This window comes from Tursiops truncatus, chromosome 19 (genome assembly GCF_011762595.2).
Source record: "Tursiops truncatus isolate mTurTru1 chromosome 19, mTurTru1.mat.Y, whole genome shotgun sequence".
Lineage (NCBI taxonomy): Eukaryota > Metazoa > Chordata > Mammalia > Artiodactyla > Delphinidae > Tursiops > Tursiops truncatus.
In genome coordinates, this window is record NC_047052.1 from 16,172,373 (window position 1) to 16,199,998 (window position 27,626).

Consider the following 27,626-nt stretch of genomic DNA (forward strand, 5'->3'; position numbering starts at 1 on the left):
GGTCATTACCCAAGGCTAGAAGGGTCGCTTGATTAACGAGCGACAGGCCCAATGAGGGGCAGTGTGCTCAAGCAAGGCCTTATATTAATTAGACAGAAGCTCGGGAAAATAAATGTTATGGAGAAAGGAGGGGCCACGTCTTTGGCATAAGCTGTGACCTCGTCACCCGTACCCCTTTCACCCCACAAAAGATAACACCCTGACCTTGATCCTTAATGCTATACTTTAGCTTTGTTTTAAACCCTATAAAATACAAAACATAAACCATGCTTTGTTTCATATTCAAAATGACCCAGGCCCTGGCCTCCAGTTCCGACACTGCCTTTGTCTAACCCTTTCTCACTTAGTTATTCTAATTTATTGGTTAATTCTGAGCAGGGATGGAGAGAACTGCTTGCTTTGAACTTCACATCTCAGAAGCAGCTGAAACCATGCTGATCGGAGCCAAGGGAAGCAGGAGAATGATGATACTTCAGTGTTTTAAGCCCGGTGGCTAATAATCTAGCAATTGCTCTTTAATAAAATGTCATTATCTTGCTTCAGGAGTTAAGGAGATTTGGCAGTAACAGTGGGCTTTCAGGGCAAATGACCATTTGAAGCAAAAGGGGCTTAAAAATACCCTCTGCTCGTCGTCCACTACACTGTATCTCTTTGATTATGTCTATCCTGAAAGCCTCGTTTTAAGAGACACAAAGGAATAAACTCCTAGGGGACTTCAGTCAATTCAAAGCATTCATTTCCAACACAAGGGACAACTGGTTTCAGAACGAAGTTTCAGCTTCACCAAAACCATCAGGAAGGATTTTTCCTTCCTCCACCCCACACTCAACATTTTGATCACTGATCCCACTGGGAAAGCCGTCTTGCCCTCTCAGAGGGTCCCAGCCTGAGGTGTTCACTGTGAGTGCAGACCACGTTTGTTTGATTTCCCAGAAATCCATTGCCATCTACTGAAGTGAGCTTGGGCAGTGAAGGTAAGAGGCTGAGGTGCCACTCAGGATGTGAGGTGTCGTTGGCAGAACTTTCCAGCAAGAAACCACATCCACCTCTGTATTCCGTCAAAATGGAGAAAATAGGGTTCACTTTTGAGGCAGGCTGCTTCTGTGATCTCTTATTTGGCACCACCTTGTGACCCAACACTGCATATTCAGACAGGTAAGAGGCAGCTGGCAGATGGTCCTCTGTGACCTTCGGGGACCCACCACGGTCAACAGCATCTGAGGTGGTCCCCAAGGATCCCCGCCTCCTGGTATTCAGGCCTTACGCCATCCTCTCCCCATAGGTGTGGTAGGACCTACTGACTCACTTCTATCAAGGAGACCATAGCAAATGTGATGGGCTGTCTCTTCTGAGGTTAGGGGACGAAAAGACTGTGACTTCCGTCTTGCTTGCTCGCTCCCACTCTCTCTTGGAGCCTTCAGTCGGAAGGAAGCAAGCTGCCATATGTGAGCTGCCATGTGGAAACAAAGGCCAGGAGTTGACTGCTCCGGCCGACAGCCAGTGAGAACCTGAGATCTGTCAACAGCCACGTGAGTGAGCTTGGAACGAACCCTCCCCAGTTGAGCTTAGAGGTGCCGGCAGCCCTAGATGACCCCTTGATCACAGCCCTACTACAGACTTTGAGACGGAGGCAGCCAGCTGAACTGCACACAAACTCCTGACCCAGGGAAACGGAGATAATAAATGTTCGTCGTGTGAAGCTGCTAAATGTTAGGGTAATTTGTTGTAGCAACAGATAACTAATACACCTGCTAATTCCACAGATGCTACTGTGTACTGCCCAAGGTCGTGCAGAACAATTCAACTGCTGCTTTAGATCCCTTTTCTCTAAAACGGGAGTAGTCTCCCAGAGAGGCTTTAGACGTGCATTAAATACTCACAAGGATTTTGTTCTGTTGTTGGGATGTTGCTGTTGGGATGCGTCATCAGCACATTATGAGTAATCGATGTACACTACATTATCAGATTATCAGTTGCGTGGAAGATGTAGCATTATCAGGCATGCTTCTTGCACTCTATTCTACATCTCTGAGCTATCTGTCCTTGATGGATATCAGCAGAGGTACTAGCCAATAGATTTGCAAAGACAACTTATGCACTTATTTATTTATCCATTTCTCCAACCATCCATCCTCTATCCATTCTTTCAACAATTATTTATTGAGTGCGCATGAGCGCTGTAAGAGATAGAAAAACGTATTCAATATGGTTTATATCTCCAAGGAGTTTACAACCCAGCGAGGAAGACAGTGTGTGGACGCTAATTACTGGGGTCTCAAGTAGAATGTGGTTAAGTTTCATGAGAACAGAAAAGCATGGAAGAGATTCAGAGTGGGGAGACTTCACGTCTGGCTGGGACGGCTCGAAGAAGGCCCTGGTATACACACTAGCTCTAAGGAATGTGCTGTGAGTTCTTGTTCTTGAAGTATGGATGATGTGTTGGTCATAGCCTCTCATTCAGTCTCGCTTTGACCAATTCATCCATTTGAAGTGCAGTATCAGAATAGAGTTATGGTCTGCAGCCAGAGAGCCAAGGTAACTGGCACCCTGGGAATCACATCCAGGACCTCAGCTTCATTACACCAGCTACATTATAATGATACATGACTGAACATCAACCTCCTGGATATAGGACAGGCATCTGGCTGTCCAACCTTCTGAATTGAGAACAGCATGTAATGAATCCCCAGTTCCTTAGCATGTTTAACAATTAATAAGCTAGGGTTTCCTTGAGGACAGCAGAGAATAAAATACGAGCATAGCAAGGAAGAGGTCACACAGCATAAATGCATTGTATGAAAACAGTACGTATGGTGAGGCTTGAAGTGGTGGGGGTGAGTACTTTGAAAATAGAGTAAAATATATTGGGGGTCTAAATTATCCAGACATTGTTCAGTTCTGTATTTCATTCTGCTGTTTAGATCCCCTCTACGTAGATAGTAATTTTGCCCATTGGACAGAGAAGCTGCTAAAAGAAAAGCTGCCCTAGTCAAAAGATTTGCTATTAATTTCAGGTATGCTCATAAAAAAGCCTATTTGGTACCAAGGAACAGGATTCATAAAAAATATTCCGGCCCTTCTAGAGAAGTCAAATCAGCAGGTTTCACAGCTGTGATGTGTTCAACCAGCCTCCTACGGAGAGAAGCGGCGTGGCACCCACCCACATGGGGAGGGATGCTGGCAGCTCCCCAGCAGCATCGCTCTCCGTGGTGCTGTCTGGCCCCTGCCTTCTCCCAGCCTGCAGAGGTCAGCTGGCAGCCTTGGCAAAGCTGCTCTCCAGCTCCTGCCCAGTACCCAGGTGACAGATGAGAAAGTCCCCATCAGGATCTGCAGAAAAATTCCAGAACAGAGCAGACTTCTGAGGAAGCCAATGGCACCGTAACTTTATGCCTTTGCCTAGATAGTAATTCAGGGGAAAATGATTTTCACGCTCAAAAATTCCGATTTCCAGTGCTGGAAATAATTGTGTCATTTGGAATTGTTGCTGTTACATCCCAAGTGATGCACCTGCTTCTTAGTGCGTTAATTAGGCGATCTTAGGCTATGTGATGACACACAGCAACTGCAGCAACTGGGCAACAGAAACTTCTTAGAGAATAACTCCCTTCATATCCAAGATTCAGCTCTATGAGGACTTTTTTGGGGGGGAGGGGGGGATGGAATGACTGCCTCGTATTTGGCAACTGAAATGTACTGCTTGCATTCCAGATTAATTCCCTTCCCTAACACTTCAGATGTGACCAGAACTTCCAGAGATGCATTTCCATGGCTGCAAATCTGCTTCCCTTACCCCAGAACTTAGGACATAGCTTGTCTTATGTGCATACCAAACTGCCAAAATGATGCCAATGCTACTGGAGCGTGGAACGCTTTTTGAAGAGTGAAGTTCTAAATTACGATTTTAACTCTATCAACATTCTTCCATTTTTCTGGAAGTTCTTCATTGATTATGATAAGCTCACTATGGCTTCTGAAATGCCATTGTTTACATATTTTGCTGTCTATGCACTTCAATGAGTGTTCACTTATTTATATTATTTTTACATTATGATCTTTAGGAGGTCGGATCTGTATTTTGTTCATCTCCATAGCTCCAGTGTCTGGCACAAAAAATGTTTGACGCCAGGTGTGGATTTGAGCTGAATTCTGTCCCTTGGTGAAGGTTAAACATCCATCCAGTCACCAGCTGGGATGGTTCTGTATGGGAGAAACATGCCGACGTACTGAGAACCTAAAAGCTGTCTTAAAGCTGTTGATTAACAAGAGAGATGAGTTATAATTATTTTTGGTCAAAGATGCCCAATAGCTTTTTCTTCCAAACCACCATTATTTGTTGGGAAACTTACAAATAGCATGGATTTTAAAAGACTCAAGATACCTTGCTTTTCCTAATGGGAATCTGTGTTTCAGGTAGAATAGGTTTGGGGCTCAGGCCTCGCATGGCCCTGGCTATCCTTCTCTGCCCTGCAGTTCTGCTTAGCAGATACCCACTGCCCAATATGTCTAGACTGGTTTCTTGCTACCTTCCAGGTCAGCATCTCCTACTATTCAAATGCTTTTGGAAACCTTTTAGTAACAACTTTCCTTTCAAAAAACACTAATCCAGAACTTACTTTACTACCTTTCTTATCTGAGAATTTTTATGTAGGATTTGTTTTGTCTTTTTAATCAGAGCTGTTATTTTTGATGGCTCTGAGTTGTGGATTTGCTATATTCCATTACTAGAAAGCTCTTATTTTAGTAGCCATTATAAGAAGTAGAATCACAGTCATTTTTAAGTTAACTCTGAAGTATATCTTGTGGCGTTTAAGAGGATGGATTCAGGAGCCCAACTGTCGGATTCAAATCCTGACTCTGCCACTTACTAGCTGTGGAACCTTATATAAGTAACTTAACCTCTCTGAGCCTAGGTTCCCTCATGTAATGGAAAAATAATCATTGTACCCATATTATGACCATCAATCTCAAGTGGACCTTTTATGCTGGCTGCTGATCACTTTGTATTTTTATACTTCTTTTACCATTTTATTTTCCAAAGGATGACTGGGACATTTTCTCCTTTCATCTCAAACCGTCAATGCCTTCTTCCCCATCCTCATTCTCAGCTGAGGACCTTGTTTCCTACTTTACTAAGAAAAGCGAAGTCACCAGAAGTGAATTTCCAGAAACTCCTAAGTACCACATCCACCCACCAACCAGCGTCTGCACTTTCATATTCTGTCATCCTGTTAAGGTGGATAAACTACTCACTCTCTTATCTAAAGTCAATCCCTTCACTTCATACTAGAACCTAGCCCTCCTACCTACTGAAGGATATCTCTCCAGTTAGTCTCCCTTCCTCTCTTGTATCATCAATTTTTCTCTCTCTTTGGGTCATCATCCTCATTGTCTTGGTGACCATGTCCAGTTTCATGGTTTAAATACCATCTATGTCCCAAGGACTCCTGCATTAGCATCTCTAGCCCAGACTTCTCTTGCAAACTCCAAACTTTAATATCCAATGGGTTACTCAACATCTTCACTTAGATTTTTAATATCCATTTGAAAATCAACTCAGCTAAACTATTTTTCTCCTCTAAATCTGCCCACTGCCTGGTGGTAACTGTTACCTTAGTTGATGGCAACTTCATCCTCCCGATTGCTCAAGACAAAAGCGCTACAGTCATCCTTGAATTCTCTCTCTCATATTATATATCTAAACCATCTGGACATTTTCTCATCCCTACCTCCAAAATGCACACCGAATCTGACCTCCAGTCACTTCTTTTCACCCCCATGGCTGCTGGTCAGAGACGATGACATCACTCACCCAGATTACAGCAGTAAGCTGTCTTCTTCTGCTCTCTGTTCTCAACACAGAAGCCAGAGTGGTCCTTTTGAAACCTGGGTGAGGTCATGTTCTTCCTGTGCTCAAGATCCCATAATGGTTCCCCTTTCATTCAAGGTCAAAGCCAAAGTCCTTCCAAAGGCCTACAAGGTGATCTACATCCCACCTCCCTTACCTCGCTAACTACCTACTTCTCTTCCTCTTGCTCATTAGGGTCCCGCCACACTGATCTCCTTGATGTTTCTTTGGCACACCAAGCATGTGTCCACCTTAGGGCCTTGCCACTTGCAGCTCCTCTGCTTGGAACACTCTTCCCCAAAATATCCTCAAAGGCAACTCTCTCACCTCCTTCAAGTCTTTGCAGAAATATCGTTTCATGGAGCTCTATTCTAATGACCCCATTCCTGCCCCCATCCCCAGACCTTTCAGTTCCCCTCTCCCTGCTCTATCTTTGGTTTATTTCATGGCACACATCCCCTCTACTGTACTCTGTAATGTGTAACTTTAATATGTGTAATATTTGTTTGTCTGCCCCAGACAGAATGTAAACAATGAGGATCTCTGTTTCCTCACCAATGTCTCTTATGTGCATAGAACAGAACCTGGCGTATTGCAGGTGCTCAATAAATATTTGTTGAATTAAAATGAATTGAGTTTGAATGATAGGTGTTATGAAGATCATATAAGCTCATATGTGTAAAGAGCCTTAAAACAGTGCTCAGAATGTTAGCTAGCATCACCATCATTATCATCATCATCACAGTTGACAACCAATAATGACGTCTAAATGTTCCTCGTGTTATTTTGTAGCAGAAAGTATGAAAATAAATGAGTAAGAACTAGGATATTCACTTTGTACAAAAGGAAAGCCTTTAGATTTTGGTGGGTAAAGTCCAGTTTACAGGGATTCTCATAATGGTCCCGTTCCCCTGACTCATCCATGAGGTAGAATGCTGTCACCATTCATTTTACAGAGAAAGGGACCCAGGCCCAATAGCCACCTGGAGTGGATTATATTCATTTATCAGTGGTGTACTGATAAATATTTAACAATCAGCTCTACAGGAAACAACAATAACAATAACAACAACACTCTGATTTGTAGTGTTTGCCAATTTCCATGGTGTAAATACTCCCACCACAGCTGATTTCAAGCTCCCAACACTTTACTGAATGGAAAGTTCAGAAAAGATGTATAGTAGCATACCATTATAGAGGAATTCTATCATATAATACAACAGCCATAAATAACCTTGGGAGCATAAACAGTAAAATGTAATAAAGTGATAATTTTTGAGGAATTATTACATTTAAAATTATTTAATTGTAAGTTTAAATAATCTACTCTTCAATAATGGTTGTATTGAACAGCAGCAGCACACCACTGGTGAGACCAGAATGGACATCTGGCCCCAAGAAGGGTCAGTCAGAGTCTCTTCCCCAGAGACTCAGGGAATCAGAGCTGAGAGAGCTGGTCCTTTACATTGCTGGAATATAACTTAGGAATTGTGAACAGCCATTTTTCATCTCCTGTGAGGAGAGGGTAGTAAGAAAAGGTAGTCTGCTGAAAGAATAAAGATCTGCAAAGAGAACGAGGGATAAGAGACCAAGAGAACATTCTCCCTGGGGTGCTGCTCACCTCCCAGTTCCTGGATCCAGCAGTTCCTGATACTGGCCCTTGGGTTCTAAGAGATGTCCCTCTCTATTTAAAAGAAATTCCCCGTCATTGGGCAAGCTGCAGGTGGCTTCCAATACTTGCTAACAACTGTCCTAAGGACATATTACGCTTCTGTTTGGGATTAGTAATTCGGGGTTGGCTGGAGTTACACCAATTCAGTCAGTAACACTAACTACTTTATGCTTATCAGCAGGTATAGATATCTTTAAACAGAAAAATGAATGATTACATAATGTGTGCATTTCTGTATGCTGAAAATTTTTTTTAAAAACATGAAGTTTAGAGCAGGAAACAATAACACAGGTTCTCTGAGCGGGAAATTGTAAGAGCTACAGCCTCAGTTTATACTGGCTAGCATTACCCAAAAGCTTGTCATTTCCCAACTTCAGACATTCTTGTACCACTTTTATGATTCCCGCCATTACTGTGTTTCATCAAAGCCAATGTACCACAGAAAAGAAATGCGATTCATTCCATCTACGTAAAGTGCAACCTCATTTAATTGCAGCCTCAGCCAAAGTACTTATAAAATTGGGGATTTAATGTGTTAATTATATTTCAATATATTTAAGAATAAAAACACTATTAAGAAACGCAGCTGTGCCACCTAAAGTGGTACCCAGGACACACACGGGAAACATCACAGGTGAAGCCAGACTCTCTAAACTGCCTTTGTTCTCATGTGGCTTTCTTTTTCCTTTTTATGAATTCTATTTTTCTTAATACAGCAAGTTCTTACTAGTTATCTGTTTTATGCATATTAATATATATATGTCGATCCCAATCTCCCAATTCATCCCACCACCACCACCACCCCACTCCCGCTGCTTTCTCCCCTTAGTATCCATATATTTGTTCTCTACATCTGTTGTCTCAATTTCTGCCTTGCAAACCAGTTCATCTGTACCATTTTTCTAGATTCCACATATATGTGTTGATATACGATATTTGTTTTCCTCTTTCTGACTTACTTCACTCTGTATGACAGTCTCTAGGCTCACCCACGTCTCTACAAAGGACCCAATTTTGTTCCTTTTTATGGCTGAGTAATATTCCATTGTATATATGTGCCACATCTTCTTTACCCATTCATCTGTCGATGGACACTTAGGTTGCTTCCATGTTCTGGCTATTGTAAATAGAGCCGCAATGAACATTGTGGTACGTGACCCTTTTTGAATTATGGTTTTCTCAGGGTATATGCCCAGTAGTGGGATTGCTGGGTCGTATGATAGTCCTATTTTTAGTTTTTTAAGGAACCTCCATACTGTTCTCCATAGTGGCTGTATCAATTTACATTCCTACCAACAGTGCAAGAGGGTTCCCTTTTCTACACACCCTCTCTAGCATTTATTGTTTGTAGATTTTTTGAGGATGGTCATTCTTACTGGTGTGAGGTGATACCTCATTGTACTTTTGATTTGCATTTCTCTAATGATTAGTGATGTTGAGCATCCTTTCATGTGTCTGTTGGCTATCTGTATACCTTCTTTGGAGAAATGTCTATTTAGGTCTTCTGCCTATTTTTGGAATGGGTTGTTTGTTTTCTTGATATTGAGCTTCATAAGCTGCTTGTATATATTAGAGATTAATCCTTTGTCAGTTGCTTTGTTTGCAAATATTTTCTCTCATTCTGAGGGTTGTCTTTTCGTCTCGTTTATGCTTTCCTTTGCTGTGCAAAAGATTTTAAGTTTCATTAGGTCCCATTTGTTCATTTTTGTTTTCATTTCCAGTCTAGGAGGTGGGTCAAAAAAGATCTTGCTGTGATTTATGTCATAGAGTGTTCTGCCTATGTTTTCCTATAAGAGTTTGATAGTTTCTGGCCTTACATTTAGGTCTTTAATCCATTCTGAGTTTATTTTTGTGTATGGTGTTAGGGAGGGTTCTAATCTCATTCTTTTACATGTAGCTATCCAGTTTTCCCAGCAGCACTTATTGAAGAGGCTGTCTTTTCTCCATCGTATATTCTTGCCTCCATTAGCAAAGATAAGGTGACCATATGTTTGTGGATTTATCTCTAGGCTTCCTATCCTGTTCCACCGATCTATATTTCTGTTTTTGTGCCAGTACCATACTGTCTTGATTACTGTAGCTTTGTAGTACAGTCTGAAGTCAGGGAGCCTGATTCCTCCAGCTCTGTTTTTCTTTCTCAAGATTGCTTTGGCTATTCAGGGTCTTTTGTGTTTCCATACAAATTGTGAAACTTTTTGTTCTAGTTCTGTGAAAAATGCCATTGGTAGTTTGAGAGGGATTGCACTGAATCTGTAGATTGCTTTGGGTAGTATAGTCATTTTCACAATGTTGATTCTTCCGATGCAAGAACATGGCATATGTCTCCATCTGTTTGTATCATCTTTAATTTCTTTGATCAGTGTCTTATAGTTTTCTGCATACAGGTCTTTTGTCTCCTTAGATAGATTTATTCCTAGGTATTTTGTTCTTTTTCTTGCAATGGTAAATGGGAGTGTGTCCTTAATTTCTCTTTCAGATTTTTCATCATTAGTGTATAGGAATGCAAGAGATTTCTGTGCATTAATTTTGTATCCTGCTACTTTACCAAATTCATTGATTAGCTCTAGTAGTTTTCTGGTAGCATCTTTGGGATTCTCTATGTACAGTATCATGTCATCTGCAAACAGTGACAGTTTTACTTCTTCTTTTCCAATTTGCATTCCTTTTATTTCTTTTTCTTCTCTGATTGCTGTGGTTAAGACTTCCAAAACTATGTTGAATAACAGTGGTGAGAGTGGGCAATCTTGTCTTGTTATTTTTTACAGATTTTTTCCTGTAATTGATATCTAGTCTCATAGTGTTGTGGTCTGAAAAGATCCTTCATACAATTTCAATTTTCTTAAATTTACCAAGGCTTGATTTGTGACCCAAGATATGATCTATCCTGGAGAATGTTCCATGAGCACTTGAAAAGAAAGTGTATTCTGTTGTTTTCGGGTGGAATGTCCTATAAACATCAATTAAGTCCATCTTGTTTAATGTATCATTTAAAGCTTGTGTTTCCTTATTTATTTTCATTTTCAATGATCTGTCCATTGGTGAAAGCGGTCTACTATGATTGTGTTACTGTCAATTTCCCTTTTTATGGCTGTTAGCATTTGCCTTAAGTATGGAGGTGCTCCTATATTGGGTGCATAAATATTTACAATTGTTATATCTTCTTCTTGGATTGATCCCTTGATCATTATGTAGTGTCCCTCTTTGTCTCTTGTAATAGTCTTTATTTTAAAGTCTATTTTGTCTGATATGAGAATTGCTACTCCAACTTTCTTTTGATTTCCATTTGCATGGAATATCTTTTTCCATCCCCTCACATTCAGTCTGTATGTGTCCCTAGGTCTGAAGTGGGTCTCTTGTAGGCACCATATATATGGGTCTTGTTTTTGTATCCATTCAGCCAATCTACGTCCTTTGGTTGGAGCATTTAATCCATTTACATTTTAGGTAATTATCAATATGTGTGTTCCTATTACCTTTTTTACATTGTTTTGGGTTAGTTATTGTAGGGCTTTTCCTTCTCTTGTGTTTCCTGTCTAGAGAAGTTCCTTTAGCATTTGTGGTAAAGCTGGTTTGGTGGTGGTGAATTCTCTTAGCTTTTGCTTGTCTGTAAAGGTTTTAATTTCTCCGTCAAATCTGAACGAGATCCTTGCTGGGTTGAAAATCTTGGCTGTAGGTTTTTCCCTTTCATCACTTTAAATATGTCCTGCCACTCCCTTCTGGCTTGCAGAGTTTCTGCTGAGAAATCAGCTGTTAATCTTATGGGGATTCCCTTGTATGTTATTTGTTGCTTTTCCCTTACTGCTTTTAATATTTTTTTCTTTGTATTTAATTTTTGATAGTTTGATTAATATGTGTCTTGGCATGTTTCTCCTTGGATTTATCCTGTATGGGACTCTCTGCGCTTCCTGGACTTGATTGACTATTTCCTTTCCCATATTAGGGAAGTTTTCAACTATGATCTCTTCAAGAATTTTCTCAGTACGTTTCTTTTCCTCTTCTTCCTCTGGGACCCCTAAATTCGAATGTTGGTGCATTTAATGTTGCCCCAGAGGTCTCTGAGACCATCCTCAATTCTCTTCATTCTTTTTTCTTTATTCTGCTCTGCAGTAGTTATTTCCACTATTTTATCTTTCAGGTCACTTATCCGTTCTTCTGCCTCAGTTAATCTGCTATTGATTCCTTCCAGAGAATTTTAATTTCATTTATTGTGTTGTTCATCATTGTTTGCTTGCTTTTTAGTTCTTCTAGGTCCTTGTTAAACATTTCTTGTATTTTCTCCATTCTATTTCCAAGATTTTGGATCATCTTTACTATCATTACTCTGAATTCTTTTTCAGGTAGACTGCCTATTTCCTCTTCATTTGCTTGTTCTGGTGGGTTTTTACCTTGCTCTTTCATCTGCTGTGTGTTTCTCTGTCTTCTCACTTCACTTAACTTACTGTGTTTGGGGTCTCCCTTTTGACTGCAGGTCCGTAGTTCCCGTTGTTTTTGGTGTCTGCCCTCAGTGGGAAAGGTTGGTTCAGTGGGTTGTGTAGGCTTCCTGGTGGAGGGGACTGGTGGCTGTGTTCTGGTGGATGAGGCTGGATCTTGTCTTTCTGGTGGGCAGGACCATGTCCAGTGGTGTGTTTTGGGGTGTCTGTGACCTTATTATGATTTTAGGCAGCCTCTCTGTTAATGGGTGGGGTTGTGTTCCTGTCTTGCTAGTTGTTTGGTATGCGGTATCCAGCACTGGAGCTTGCTGGTCTTTGAGTGGAGCTTGGTCTTAGCATTGAAATGAAGATCTCTGGGAGAGCTTTTGCCGTTTGATATTATGTGGGGCCAGGAGGTCACTGGTGGTCCAACGTCCTGAACTCGGCTCTCCCATCTAAGAGGCTCAGGCCTGACACCTGGCCAGGGCACTAAGACCCTGTCAGCCACATGGCTCAGAAGAAAAGGGAGAAAAAGTAAAGAAAGAAAAAATAAAATAAAATAATTAAATTAAAAAAATTATTAAAAATAAGAAAGTAATAAAGAAAAGAAAAGGAAAAAGAAAGAAAGGAGAGAGCAACGAAACCAATAAACAAATCTACCAATGACAACAAGCACTAAAAACTATGCTAAAAAAAACAAACGGACAGACAGAACCCTAGGACAAATGGTAAAAGCAAAGCTATACAGACAAAATCACACAAAGAAGCATACACATACATACTCACATAAGGAGAAAAAGGAAAAGAAAAAAATATATATATATATAAAGGAAGAGAGCAACCGTATCAATAAACAAATCTACCAATGATAATAGACTCTAAATACTAAACTAAGATAAACATAAAACCAGAAACAAATTAGATGCAGAAAGCAAACCCCAAGTCTACAGTTGCTCCCAAAGTCTACCACCTCAATTTTGGGATGATTTGTTGTGTATTCAGGTATTCCGCAGGTGCAGGGTACATCAGATTGATTATGGAGATTTAATCCGTTGCTCCTTAGAGAAATTTCCCTTTGTCTTCTTTGTGCGCACGGCTCCTGGGGTTCAGCTTTGGATTTGGACCCGCCTTTGTGTGTAGGTCGCCTGAGGGCGTCTGTTCTTCACTCAGACAGGACGGGGTTAAAGTAGCAGCTGATTAGGGGGCTCCAGTTCACTCAGGCCGGGGGGAGAGAGGGGTACGGAATGCAGGGCGAGCCTGTGGCAGCAGAAGTCGGCGTGACGTTGCACCAGCCTGAGGCGCACCGTGTATTCTCCCGGGGAAGTTGTCCCTGGATCACGGGACCCTGGCAGTGGAGGGCTGCACAGGCTCTCAGGAGGGGAGGCGTGGATAGTGACCTGTGCTCGTACACAGGCTTCTTGCTGGCTGCAGCGGCAGCCTTAGCGTTTCATGCCCGTCTCTGGTGTCCGCACTGATAGTCACGGCTCGTGCCCATCTCTGAAGCTCATTTAGGTGGTTCTCTGAATCCCCTCTCCTTGCGCACCCTGAAAGAATGGTCTCTTGCCTCTTAGGCAGTTCCAGACTTTTTCCCGGACTCCCTCCCAGCTAGCTGTGGTGCACTAGCCCCTTCAGGCTGTGTTCACGCCGCCAACCCCAGTCCTCTCCCTGGGATCTGACCTCTGAAGCCCCGCATGTGTCTTTTCAAATTATGGTTTTCCCTTGGTATATGCCCAGTCATGTGACTTTTTTCTAGACACTTCTGCATTGCCCACAAGACTCTGGATTTGTCTGAGGACGACATTTCAAGGCTCAAGGACTTGAGGAACTGATCTGCTGTGATTAAAATGAAAGCAATGCATGGTAGGCGCACATTTAACTAAGGGAATCTGTGTTTTATTATTTGGGAAGATGTATTTGCATAGGTTAATTCAATGACATTCTTTATTTTAAAAAAGGAAAGAAACTCACGTGGTGAGCATCCATCCACCAGTCCCACCTTTCAAGTTCATGTTAATTTGCCTTAGTTTTTATCTGACCTGAGCATCCAAAAGATACCAGCAGTAAGTTATCTATCTCATCACATGCTGGGTGAATAAGGGACCTGACTCAGTTACGACCAATTGAATTTACTCACTCATCACGGAGTTCCCAAGGCCTGAGTAGACGTGATGTTGCAGCTGATATTTGTCTCCAAAACTTCAGCTGCTCATGGCTCAAAGTTCAGCATCACTGATATTACTTTCATCCCTAAGATAAGAAAGCTAGTGGGTGTTTTCTTGTGTTTTGATTCCAGCTCTAAAATCACTCCTTAATGATTAACAGGGGTTCCTCTGAGACCTGCAAACACAGAGGCTACCATCATGCTGAATGGGAAAGCAACGTCTGAGACCAACCAGTCCAAGCCCCTCTCCACACTGGAGCAGCTCAAGACCCTTCAGGAAACCCATGCAATAATGGTGGCGTATAAATCAGCCTTCTCTTACACACTACCAGAAGAAAACTGACATGTGGTGAAGGGACCAAAGCTGGCTTTAGTGAAATCTTACGTACTTTCAAGCCACAAGTAGTACAGTTGATCCTTGGACAACAGGCGTTTGAACTGTGAGCATCCACTTCTATGTGGATTTTTTGCGGTTAGTTGAACCTGCGAACGCAGAACCGTGGATATGGAGGCCCTGCAGATATGGGGGTCCTACTGTAGAGTTATGCGATGTTTTACTGTTTGGGCATTGGAGCCATAACCCCCATGTTGTTCAAGAGTCAACCGTATATTGAATCTGTACAAAGGAAGAATGTGGGACTTGCTGATGCGGTCCTGAAAGGCCACACTTTAACTTTTCTCCCTGCCTTCACCCTTCACATATGAGGCTCACTGCTTTACAAGTTGTCTGGAATGATGACTAGTCATTTCTACATTCTTTGTTTTTGACCAAGTAAACTGTGAGAATAAAAGAGGTGGAGGAGCCAAGTGATCACATGCGAGCATTCCGAGGGTTGAACACGAGCAGTGCATTACCACCCGGCATATGTATGTGTCATGTCAATCACTGTTGTATCACTGTTCTAGTTTTTATTTTTTCACTACCCAGACCAAAATAAAAAATGGGAAAGCATTCATGCCACTGCTTTCAGTGTTTCATCTTATGCCCTCCTCTGTTTCCTTTGTTGTAAAAGGTTTGGGAAAAAAATTCACTAAGGAGTATTGTAATAAAATTTAACAAAAGGTCCACAAAAAAGTAGAAAGTCACCCTGCACTTGAGCATGAAATCCAAACCCCAGCTCTGAAGGTATACCAACAAGAAATGCTTATGGGCTGCATTCCAGAAACCAAACCGCAGTATTTATTTCTAAAATCACATCTCTCTGAAAAAGTCATATAAATATTCTCTCCTTCCCAAGGAAACAATCCCACTTCCCATCAAATCAGGGATCAGAGGAGAAGTCCAGACAGAAGACGAAACACACAGTGTCACCATCTCCTACATAAGTGGTCCTGTTCCGCACACAGCCCCTAATTCCTCACTCCTGGCACATGTCCATCTGCTAACACAGCAGAGACCTGACAATTTAGAAATTTAGAATCACCGTGTTGGCTATCCTGACATCCCACATGGGAGCAGTTGGAGAAAAATGAACAGGTAGGTCTGCCCTTCCTAGGCAGTGAACAAACTCGCAGCAACAGCAGCACCTCCCTCCACCATGTTTTCAGTAACTGGGCTAACCTGGATAGACATGCATTGTGAGCCTCACACAGCGCACAGTGGTTACTTCAATGAACCAATGTAATGACATCCTTTGAGTCCAAAGTCGCAGACACATCTTACTCAAAGAAACACCATTGGTAACAGGGGAGGCAGGGGCATAGGCAATGAGGTCTGCCCAAGAAGGTACGATCTAACAAGGAAGACTGTGTGTGTGTGTGTGTGTGTGTATGTGGGGGAGGGGGGGAGAGGGAGGGGGTGTGACCACATCTAATTTCAATTTCCCACTGAAAAAAGATGCCAATAACCTATGTTATCAGACAAGGTTTTTTTTTTTTTTTGTCTTTGAAAACTGAGAGAGTTGAATAAGTGTACCCGTGGGTTTCCAAGTGTTTCTTCCATGACTGGGTGGCCCTGTAGACAGGTATGTCATACACCTCTCTCTGCATTCAAGCTAGGGTGCAAATGGGTCTGTGAATGCCTGGAATTCTATTCTGCGCTGTTATTGGGTGAAGCTGATTTTGCGTCCTCCCTTACGTGCCCTCACCTCTTCCTGCAAGCCCCCCACATCCCCGATCATTTCCAAACTCTCTTGTTGCTACGGCTGCTTCTCTTCTTCTTTTTTCTTTTCCTTCTTCTTCTTGTTTTTTTTAATAAGGGCTCTGGCCTTGCACTGCTGTTTATCACCTAAGGCAAACTCTCTCTCTCACTCTTTTTCCCTCTCTGTTTCTTTAAATCTCTAAACCACAAAGCAGCATGCGAGCAGCACCATGGGTCAAGATATCAAAAGAGGGAACTTTTATAGGTTTCCTCGATAACATGGACAGTAAAAGAAGACGGAGCACAAGCAGCATTACTGACCTTATTTGATGCTGTGCAGTAAAGAGAGACAGTTCTTCTGCCGTCTGCCCACGTGGGTCCAGGCATCTGTGTGAGAAGAGGAGAGCTTGGGATCAACACTTGGTCTGGGTTTTCCTACACTCTTAGGCCAAAGCTTTCCATGTGTTTTCAGCAAATAATACCCAAATAAACAGAAGGTTACTGAATATATTAAACTCACTGCGGAAAGAAACTGCTTTTTGATGCCCGGCATATACAGACACTGTTTTTCTCTGCACACTCACATGTATGAATAGAAGTAGGAACTCACAGACTACGCAAGGGATGTCCATGCTATGAGAGCAGAAGTCTGTATTCTGAATATTACAGATGTTAATCAGCTCTGCCTAGGCAGCTACAAGCTACAGACTTACATTAGGGTGAGTTTTTTGGAGCTCATTGCCATAGTCTGTAAGGCAGACACATTGTATTTAAAGAAAATGCGTTTTTCTTTGGTGTGACACGACTACTGGCTTTCGCACGTTATGGGCCCAAGAGGACAACGGCTTCAATGGCCCTCGGGAATAACTGCTTCCACAGCCATTTGGGCTAATTGGACTCCTAGAGGAGTACAAATGAAATAGAAAAAAAAAATACTTTGCAGGTGGAACTCTTTTTTTTTGGTTGTTTTTTTAATAGTTGAGGTCTCTTTTTTAATCTACTTTCAGGGAAACCATGTTTTCTCTCATAAGAAGAAATCCCATAAAGGAGATTAGCCCTTTTTGCTTCAAGAGCCCAAAGATCGCAACCCTACCTTTTTGTTTCCCCCACATTTTCTACGAGGATAGTCTTAGCCTCTTAACTTCCTACCTTAACTTCCTACCTTATCATTTCACCATTGGTTAAAGGGGTAAAAGAAGAATAGCTATTTTCTCCTCTGGAGAAAATTCCATTCCCTGACTCCCAAAAGAAGTCACATACATACCCCTTCCCTTTTCTTTTCTAAGTATCTGTGAACCACGTGCTCTCTCTTCCCACTTCAGAAACAAGAGCAATCTGAGGATCATCCTATCAACCATCACTTTCACTGTTTTCTAGATCAAATACTGTGATTGTTGATAAACATATGCCTTGACTGCAACCCAGACCAGGAGCACCATATTGGAGGGTTTCCAGAATCAGCAGCGTGAAGACGCCAGCACCATGCTCACTGTCTGAGGTCGCTGCAGACGCCGGTGTGAGCCGGGCTGAGCCTGTGCACACACGAAGGCGTGGGCATGCACTGCTTTGCTTATGCCTCATACATGTAGGGAATTTTGAATCCAGGCAAATGAGAGAGATGCTCTTTCGGAATAGGCATTGGCAGTCATCTCAAAGACCACATTTCCTCTGCTCCTCCCAAAAATCACAGCACTGGCCCCTGCCCACAAGGCAGGAGTTATCCAAAAGCATCAGGTCAGCCTGACCTTCACTCTATCCACCCGTCTGCGTCCTGAAACATGTTCTCATCTTTTGAATATTTATATTGGGCCCAGCAAACTTATGTAAGATTTGACATGTCCCCCACCTGGCACAAAGTATTGAAAACATGCAGACAGAAATACATAAATAGAAATTAAACTCTTCTGTTTACTTGGCAGACTAAATTAAGGCTAGGTAAATACCCGCTGACCTCCCAGCTGAGAGCAAGTGTGAGGACCCTGTATGCTGAAACTGAGGCCTGGGCCAACCCCTTCTCCTCACATGGGACACTCTCCCTGAGCATGAATGGCAATGAAGATACAAAAGTGTATTTCCCCTGACTCACTCTGCCTCCCTCCCAGCCCTGGGCCCCTGTTGTCCTGTTGGCTGGTTATTTTAACTTAATGTGGTGACATCACAGGCTCCCGAGTGAGATCAAGCACTGAGCATGGACGCAGGATACATTCCCCACCTCCTCCCTGCACACTTTCCAGGGACCAGATCGAATGCATGTGAAGGCTCAGTGTTCACTGCTGGACCACAAGGTCCAGGCCTGTGTGGGGTGTGGCCGCACACCTCTGATGCAGCCTGGGCAGGACTGGGCTACGACACAAGGCCTGCCAGGTGATGATGACTGCGTGGCCCCAGCCTGTGTACAAGGGGGTTGGCAATTTTTATCCAGAGTCCTCATTTTTATACAACTGAGCTGAACGGGCATACACAGGCCTATGGTCACCTCTTCAATCGGTGGAGTTTGTATGTTGAGACTGCATGAGATGGCTTTTGACAGAGTGGGGCACCTGCACACAGTATAACACTTCACATTTCTGTGTCATAAGCTAGACTCCAAAATATTCAAATACATCCTTTTATAATTACGTATTTTCTAAGCGACTGGAAGTCATTGCTATCCTCACTTGTTTGCAGAAAATACCTGGGTTTAAGAGGAATCTTGACTGCCAGACTTAGCAAGTTAAAAAAACCAAAGATGCCCTGTTAAATTTGAATTTCAGGTAAACAATGAGTAAATTTTTGGTATAATATTTGAGACATACTTATATAAAAAATTATTCATTATCTGAAGTTCAAATTAACTGTCGTCCCATATTTTCTCTGGGACCCCAACCCTGCAGAGTTCGTGTGTGTGCCTGTGGAGATGGCGGGACAGTGAGAAGGGGGTAGTGCAATGTAATTTTCACCCTTTTGTGTAAATTTGGGGGGAAATGCATCCTTGATCCCTGACTCGTTGCTTGGATAGAAATACAGCCACTGGGAAGATCAGATGGGCTTCGTAGTTTCCAGCCATGTATTTCCAGGTGCCCAGGGATCTCTGAGGGGAGAAGGTTCCAGATGCGATACTGGCATCACATTAGGAGGAAGCTCCGCTTGGGCAGGTATGTTTTTCAACATGGCGCTAACAGAGCACAGGTGATTAACAGTCCTCTGCTGAGGTTCATGACTTCATTAGAATATTTCCCATCATAATTGAATAGGTAACAATACCTGGCTATTAAATACAAGCCTATCCCTCAGGATGACCAGATTATCACTTGAATTTAAAATCTTTCTGAATTTTTAATAGTGCATAACAAATATGATTATTTATGCAGTTTCTTCCAGTGCTCACTTGCAGGACTACAGTTATTTGGAACGCCTTCAGTTTCGATGGGAGGGATTAAATCGAGCTGCGCTGTTCCTTGTATTTCCTGTATTTCCCAATTTCTGTAAAATATTTAGCCAACAGGTTCCCTCTTTTCTTTGTGACCTGGATGAAGCCCGTCTAAAATCCTTTGGGGTCCTTGGCAGGGCCCAGCTCTGCATTCTTGAGAAACCCCTGGTAATTAGCAGCGGGGAGATGCACGGAGCTGTGGTGTAAAGGGAGCAGCTGAGAATCCATAAAGCTGGCTGATGAGAAAGTCAAGTGGAGGCCTGCCTGGCTGAAACCTCTTCAATAGATCTGTAGTCTGGACTTGAACCCTGCCCTCTCACCTTGGGGTCTGATATTTCTTTCTTTTCCCCCTGCCCCCACCATTCTCTTCTCCTCCCAGCTTCTCTATCAAGGAGTGATTGACTGTGAATAAAAATGTGAGTGACCCCCATCTAGCCACCCCACTTCCCTGAAAAGGGGGGGGAGAAGGAGAGGGGGAGGGGGAGAGAGAGAGAGAGAGAGAGAGAGAGAGAGAAGAACCAGAGAGAAGAGGGAAGGGGGAGAGAGGGACATACAGGGGAAAGGAGGGTCCCCGACTTCCTCACAGGTAATTAAAGGGACTGTTTTCAAGGTTGCATGGGCAAAAGACAATTCGGCCCTAATGAAGCATCGATCGACTGGCACTAAGGTAGAAAGGAGCTGACATTCATTCAAAGGTCCCTTTAACTGATGTAAGACACTGCACCGGGAATGATTCGTTCTCTGCTGTCATTGCCTAGGACCCAGGAAAGAAAAAACAAAGGGGGGGAGTTTGTTTTAAATTTATTTCTGCATTGCCACAAATGTGTGTCGAGCTTTGTTTTCTTTTTCTTTTTTTTCTTGTAAAAGATATAATGCATCAGGGCACATTCTATTTGGTTGTAGGGAGGGGGACCTCCCCGCCTCCCAGAGTAAATTTTCTTCATCAGTCACGTTTAAAAGCCCACCAATCAGGCCCGCTGGTCCGGGATTCATGAGGTCAGTGATGGCAAAGCAAGGACTCCTGGGGTAGGTAGCGACATCGCTGTCTGTTTGCAAACCCAAACCCACTTGCCTCCGAGGATTTGGCCACTGTCTACTTTGTGCTGGTGTTTGCTATTTTATGGCAAAAACAGAAACCTCGGTTGGGGGGGAGGGTCGGGGAGGGGGTCGATGAGGCTGTGTGGTGAGGACTGAGTGAGAAAAGGGCTGAAGATGCTGCCTGGGATGAGTCTTCGGCAATACAGGCACCGAGATGGGCTTTGCACGTTGGGAACAAAAGCCAGGCAGAGCCCCAGGTAAAGGTGTGGGAGAGCAGCCAGCCCAGCCTCACCTCCCAGCCCACCTGGGGTTCGGCTGTCTGGGCGCTTTCTCCGGGCTGGACGTGTCCTGGACGTGGCTGCCGGTTTTCCTCACTAAGCTCTAAAAAATGTTTGCATTTGGAGAACATCTCGATGATGATAAACGGAGGGGAAAATGCTAGTTGTACCAAGTAAATTGGGGTGGATGACAGGGGAGGAGAGGTAGTATCGATTCCCAAACAAGTTGAGTGTTACCTGAAGAAGCTTTGCCCACAGCCCACAGCTCTGCTGGGTCTTACAAGAGGCCCCGCGATCAACAATAGCAGGTCCCTTCAGAGCAAGAAACACAAAGAGAATTTGCTCTGGTTCAGTCCCCACGGTGAGGCCCTTCGGAAGCTGAAGAGAATCACTTTTTTTTCCCCTGCTCAAAATAAGGGGGAGAAAAGAATTCTCTTGTACACACTCCCGTATAGACATGCAGAGTACAATGAAGAGAAGAAAAGGGGTCCTCTGACAGGACATTTCAAATCACTGGCTCTTTTTCACATTTTTTCTTTCTTTTCTTTCTTTCTTCCTTTCTTTCTCTTTCTTTCTTTCTTCTTTCTTTCTCTTCCTTCCTTCCTTCCTTCCTTCCTCTCCTTTTTTTCTTCAAAGAACTTATTGTTTAGTGATTTTGCTCTTCATTTTGGTTTGGTTTTGGAGGGAGGGGTGGCAGGATCTATTATTTAACTTGATAAAACAGCATTAGCACACCGCCTCACTGCCTCCCTCCCTCGGCGTCTCTCTTCTATTTATTCATTTGTGTTTACATTTCTAAGACATCCCTTTAGCTGAGGGAGGACACTTCCCACATATTGCAGTATTGGCCATTAATGCAAAAGGATAATTTATTGGTTGCACAGCCTCTGAAGTTGAATTTTTAAGAGAAAAAGCAGAGCCCAGTTTCCTTGGGTTTGCTGCATTCATATGTATTTGGTTGGTACCTTTCTCTCCTTTATCTTTGAAACAGTTTGTAACATTCTGTTTATCAATTTGATGCTCTTTCATCATGGCTTTCATTTTATTTATTTTTTTAAGCCAAAGAACAGGTCAGGAAACAGAGGCAGAAATTGCCTGGAACATCTGCTGAAATAATAATAAAAAAAAGTCCCCCCCCCAAAATGGCTACACTGTAGCCCAGCAGATCCTATCTGCATTAATTTGGCCGAACAACAAGATATTGCAGGGGACAAACTCTGAATAAAGCAGTTCCGAGTTCCCAGAATTGGCACAGCTCAGCCTAAACAATGGCTGCTTCCTATTCACCTTAACCCAGCTTTTCAAAAGAACATCCCCAGAAACACAAAGCATCAGCGGGAAATGGCAATTTTATGAATCCTAATCAATCAAAGGGCTTATTAACTCAATGTGAAGCCAGATTAAAATCTTTAATTATAAATCGTGCTAAAAGGAAAAACAAAATGTACTTATGGTACATTGAAAATTCCGGATATTAACATAGTTGCTATTATCTCTCGCAATATTAAATTCCCCCTCCCTCTCCCCCCAACAACCTCACCTTTTTCTATTACTAAAGAACAGGGCTACAGGACCCAAATCATTTTTCCCCTCGATTTATTAAAATGTATTCTTTTTCTCCCCCTGTGCACTCAATAGGTTGCTGGGAAGCTGCGTTGGTGGTTGTAGGAAGGGGTACGAGAAATCCCATTACCAAGCCCCAGGCGCCTAGGGTTTCAGTGTGATGCTGGGGGTAGTTTGGGAAGTCGTTTATTAGGAGGGCAGGGTTGGTGTTACAGGGTTGGTAGGTTTTTGGGTTTTGTTTTTGTTTTTTTTTTCTTTTCTCTATGTAGGGGTCTGGGGGAGGACAGCAATCAGATGTGGAGCATTTTCGCTAATGAAAGCGGCATGCAGGTCTGTGCTAGTAGGATTGAATGGCAGGAGTAGAGATCGCCAGCTCCAGGAAGGGCCCTCACTTGAAGTCGCATCACAGTGTGAGAAGAGGGTCCGGGTGCTGCTGCTGCTGCTGCTTCTCCTTCCTTTTTTTTTTTTTTTTTTTTTTTATCAGGCAGACATTTGGGAAATGACCACAGCAAATTTAATCACAGTTGGGGGGGGAGGGGGGAGGGAGGTAGAGCAGAGACTGTGATTCACATGTTTTATTTATTTGTTCAGAGTCACGGCCATCCTATTGTGTGTCCCTCATTCTGTCATTTCAGGCCCCTCGGACCCACCCCCTACCCCTGCCCCCATTGTTAATGTAAGAGGCAGAGAATATAACCACATTTTATATAATAACATATCCAACACTGCAAAAGCAGAAACCTCATCTTGAGAGGGGTCCTTTTCTTATATTGAAATGATAAAAAAAAAAAAAGAAAAAGGAAAAAAAATCTTTCTGTCCTAATGACAATGTTGGATAGAGAGATTTGTTCTTTGTGTAAAAAATTCAGTGATCTTCATAGCGAGGGTACATGCCCCCATTTCCTCCCCTCCTGTACGTGGGCTATTGTACTATTCTATTTTTATATTTACAGAACAAGTCCTATGTTACCAAATTGGCTTTAAATTAAAAATAGAAAGAATGAAAGGAAAAAAGAAAAAAAAACTATGCAATGTCTTATGTACAATCAAAGCTAATAAAAAGGAAATAATGCCCTGGTTTAAATTAAATCCTACTTCATTCCTTTTATTCAAAGTTCAGACTTTCTTCCCCTCAGCCCCTCTCCCGAAATATTCCTTTCTTTGGCTTTATTCCTTTAGTTCCAGGGACAAGAAGCCCTCATTCCAAAATGAGGTCTCTTAAGATTCCTGTCACTTTCCTTCCTAACCCTAGAACCCGGTTTTAGCCAGGGACAGAGGTGGGAGCAGAGAGTGGGTGAGAAAGGGAAGAAATAGCTCTGGCTGACGACCTTGATAGAGAATAGGGTTTGATTTTCGTAATACAAGGTTGACTTTGTGCTCTTTTAATCTGAAAGCTAGCTCTAAACTGCCCTATTTAAACCTGAATCAAGAAAGGGACTTGTCACAGATGTATACTAACCAAGTCTGCCCTGGTGGCATGTACTGGCTCCTGGCTCTGCGCTTCCCTCGGGCATTTGTGATCATGCCACACCATATTCTTGCAGCTACTACTATTTCTAAAGTGCAATAAAAATCTGATTTTCCTGATTACTTTGGAATTTCTAAACACAGATAGTGTTACTTTAAAATCATTTACGAACAGCTTTATATGCTTTGAGCAAATATATACGCAAATGCTACTTTAGCCTCTGAAAACTTGCAGCCTCTTATTTTGGTGGCCAACCCTGTAACCACACCTGCCCGCTCCTTGCGGTACACAGAGGAGTCTGATTTTTCTTTGGCTAAGATGTAAATTTTTGTTTAGGTCCATCCCTCCTTGATTTTTCTGCCTTTGCCGACTGATACTTTTGTAGTTATCTAACTGTACAAACATAGCTGGAGGACAAAGAGTGAGTAAAAGGTCCTAAATCAGTTTTCATGGCTAAAGTGCACACGGAATCCATTTTGGCAAAAAACACTCAAATTCTCAGAATTCCTCTAAATCCTTAAATGCCACACGGCTGTGATATTCCTTTGAAGACGAGCATTGGACCTAATAAACGAATACTAGAGGCACAGATCTCGTCTTTAGTTCTTGCAACAGCTTTTCACTAAATTCAGAAAAGATCTTTTGTGCTTAACTGGGTTTTCATTTCATTGCTTTTAAATTTGTTAAGCTTGACTTTTGACACTTTGGGTGTTTAGCCTTTTTCTTTTTTTAAGTGCAATTATATAATAAATATTTGTGCTTCTCCAAAGGAAGACAATCTGTTGTTAAAACTAGTATACAATTTTTTGTTATGAATAACCCACATAAATATGTACATTTTCTAAACATCACCTTTAAGCAACTAATAGTGTAAACTATTTTGAAATAACACACTGAAACATTATATACACAATATATTTACTCCACTAGAAGGTGTAAACAGAATAGAGAAAAGAAAGATTAATAAAGCCAAGAAGGGAAGATAACTTACATAAATAGTTATGTAAATAAAATGTTCTCCTGAATTGCTATTTAAACAAATGAGACTTCAAATGATAAAAAGCACTAGTAAATTATAAGTCTGTATCAAAGATAAAACTATCTGACTCTTTTCCCACTAATTTACATTCCCAGTTTGCTTAAGCAAATGAAAAAAATATGAGTGGAGACAGATTTCATCAGCCAAAAAATTAAAATAGGTATTTGTCTTAAAAAATTGTATATGGAATTTTAGTTACTTCTCAGAAATTACAAAAGGGACATTTAGAACCTGTTCAAATGGTGATACTCTGAAATGCAATTTTCTTCTGATATACTTTTTTCCTTTTAAATATTCAGAAGTAATCACATTCTTACATGAGTGCATAAGTCTAGCTCTAATAGAATTTTTTTTCCTTTTCTGCCAAAAGTAAAATGATTTAAAAAATATTTCACAAAGAAATATTACATTAAAGCCCATATGAAAAAATGGAAATAATTCCTTAACATTTTAGTTCATTTGTTTCAAGTATTCCAAAATATTTTTTAAAAACATTTAAAGTATTTATATATATATATATATATATATATATATATATATATATTTTTTATGTACAGCACAATTCTTACTTGGGCACTATTACAGATTTGTAATTTTTTTTTTATGTCATGAAGAAAACAACAGTCATGATAGCAAGAAAATATGTACATTTTTCTGTCTTCTTTGGTTTTGTTTCAAATCCAAGTAAATAGGAATGAAAAAAAATTGGTTTAAATGGTTATTTTAGAACACTGCGGGGAATCTTCTTTTTAAAAGTATTTCAAGGCTTTTCTAAAGATTTCTCACATCAGTATTATGTTTTTGGTTTCCTTTTGAAAAATACATTGCTTTTAAAAGAACCTTATAATTTAAATTTATTTCCTATGCATATGGTTTTGTCAAAATCCCAGTCCAAACACAGAAAATGCCCTGTGTCTCCTTAACACCTACAAAGCTAATGTTTATAGGCCAGCTTAAATCTGAAGAAAATATCCTCCACAACTCCAGGCTTTTTTTTTTTTTTTCTTCTTCTTCTTCTTCTGGATCAGTCGAGCTCTACATTTGATATACAGACTGATTTTTTTTTCCCCCCATCAAAATTACATGAGAAGCAAAAAGCTGGAATCTAAGACTCTCGACAAACTGGGCGGTTCTCCTCACTCCTCCTGTCTTTTCTCAGTGTCAGACTCTATGTTTAGATAAAACAATTTATCTTTATCATTTTCAAGCTGGTCAGACGGGCTGGGGGTGGGAGGTGCCAAGAGGTGGAGGGGTGAGGGAAAGGTGATTGTTTCACTTGTTGTCAGAGGGCATTGATCAGTCCTGCTGTCTGCTGGTCTCGGAGGTGAGGCCATGTCCCCCAGGAGCACTTCGGGGCTGGGCCATGTCAGTGAAAAGCTGTATTGAGTCATGACCCAAATGACGGCTTATTGAGGGAAACGGGCATTGGCGTCCAAATCATTCTGAGACACCCTCAGTAACACTTAAACCAGTCCACTCCGTTAATGTCAGGTCACGGGGGACACATTTAGCCCCCTCTGCTGACCATTAGGCCCTTTGATGGAGTGGACGATAAACTTGACGGGACAAGCTGGACCCCACTCTTGAGCCTGCCTCTGCTGACAGCAGGCCCAGGACAGAGCCGCCTTTTGGAGTAGCAACGGGTCCCTGTGGTCAGGTCCCCTAGGGATTCTGTCCCTTTTATACCAAACAGGATAAAATATACCTAAAACTAGTTTTAATGTTACGGCGTCAAAGGGAGAAAAACTAGCACCTTGATCTGTCACCAAATTTTTCAACAATGAGGTCAGACACAAATTGTGGATAAAGTGGTCAGGCTTTACCATTTTGTAATTTTTATTTCTTGTTTTGATTTTTCTTTTTCTTCTAAGCACCGCTGATAGAGTGCAGGTATTTTGAAATCCATTTGTTATACCTTCTGCGGCAAAGAACAAAAAGAATTCCTTATTGTTTCCCAGGGAAGTAGAGAAGAATTCAACAAAAATTCACTCCAGTGTGATCACAACGTTTGCAAGGCAGTGCTCTGGAAGGGAATTATTTTATTTTGTATTGCCGAACATCAAATGCATTTTGTGGGGTAGGACAGTGGGAAGTTAAAGATAATTGCATTTCCCATCGATGGCAGCATTCGCCTAAAACAAACTTCAGCTTGAAAATGAACCGAAAGCACAAACTAACAAAACCCAGGTCTTTGTTAACATTCAAAGGGTGAATTAATAATCATTATTGCTACTATTTAAACAAATTATACCTAAATCTTCTGTTACACGAGAGATTGCTACTGTTTACTTTTTCTGCTTTCCCACCACGAAAGCGGCCTCTGGTTTGACAGAGCAGATTTTCTGGTATTACAATGCTTTTTGCCTAGTTTTAACACCTTGTCTGGATTCCTCTTGAGAATTAACTGATACTACATTAGAAGGGAAAATGAGAGGGAATTTTTCAGCCGGCCCCCCCCATCAAAAACTGAATCCAACAGAAACAACCCTCTATTCTTCCAACAGCACTAGTCAGTGCTACACAATTAGCAAAAAAAAAAAAAAAAAAAAAAAAGTTAGTACAAATGGGCTAATAATTTGACCAAATTATGCATCTGTTTTGTCTTAAAAGTAGAAATCTAATTAACAAGATAATCTATTTACTGAACTATTAACTACCCTCTGA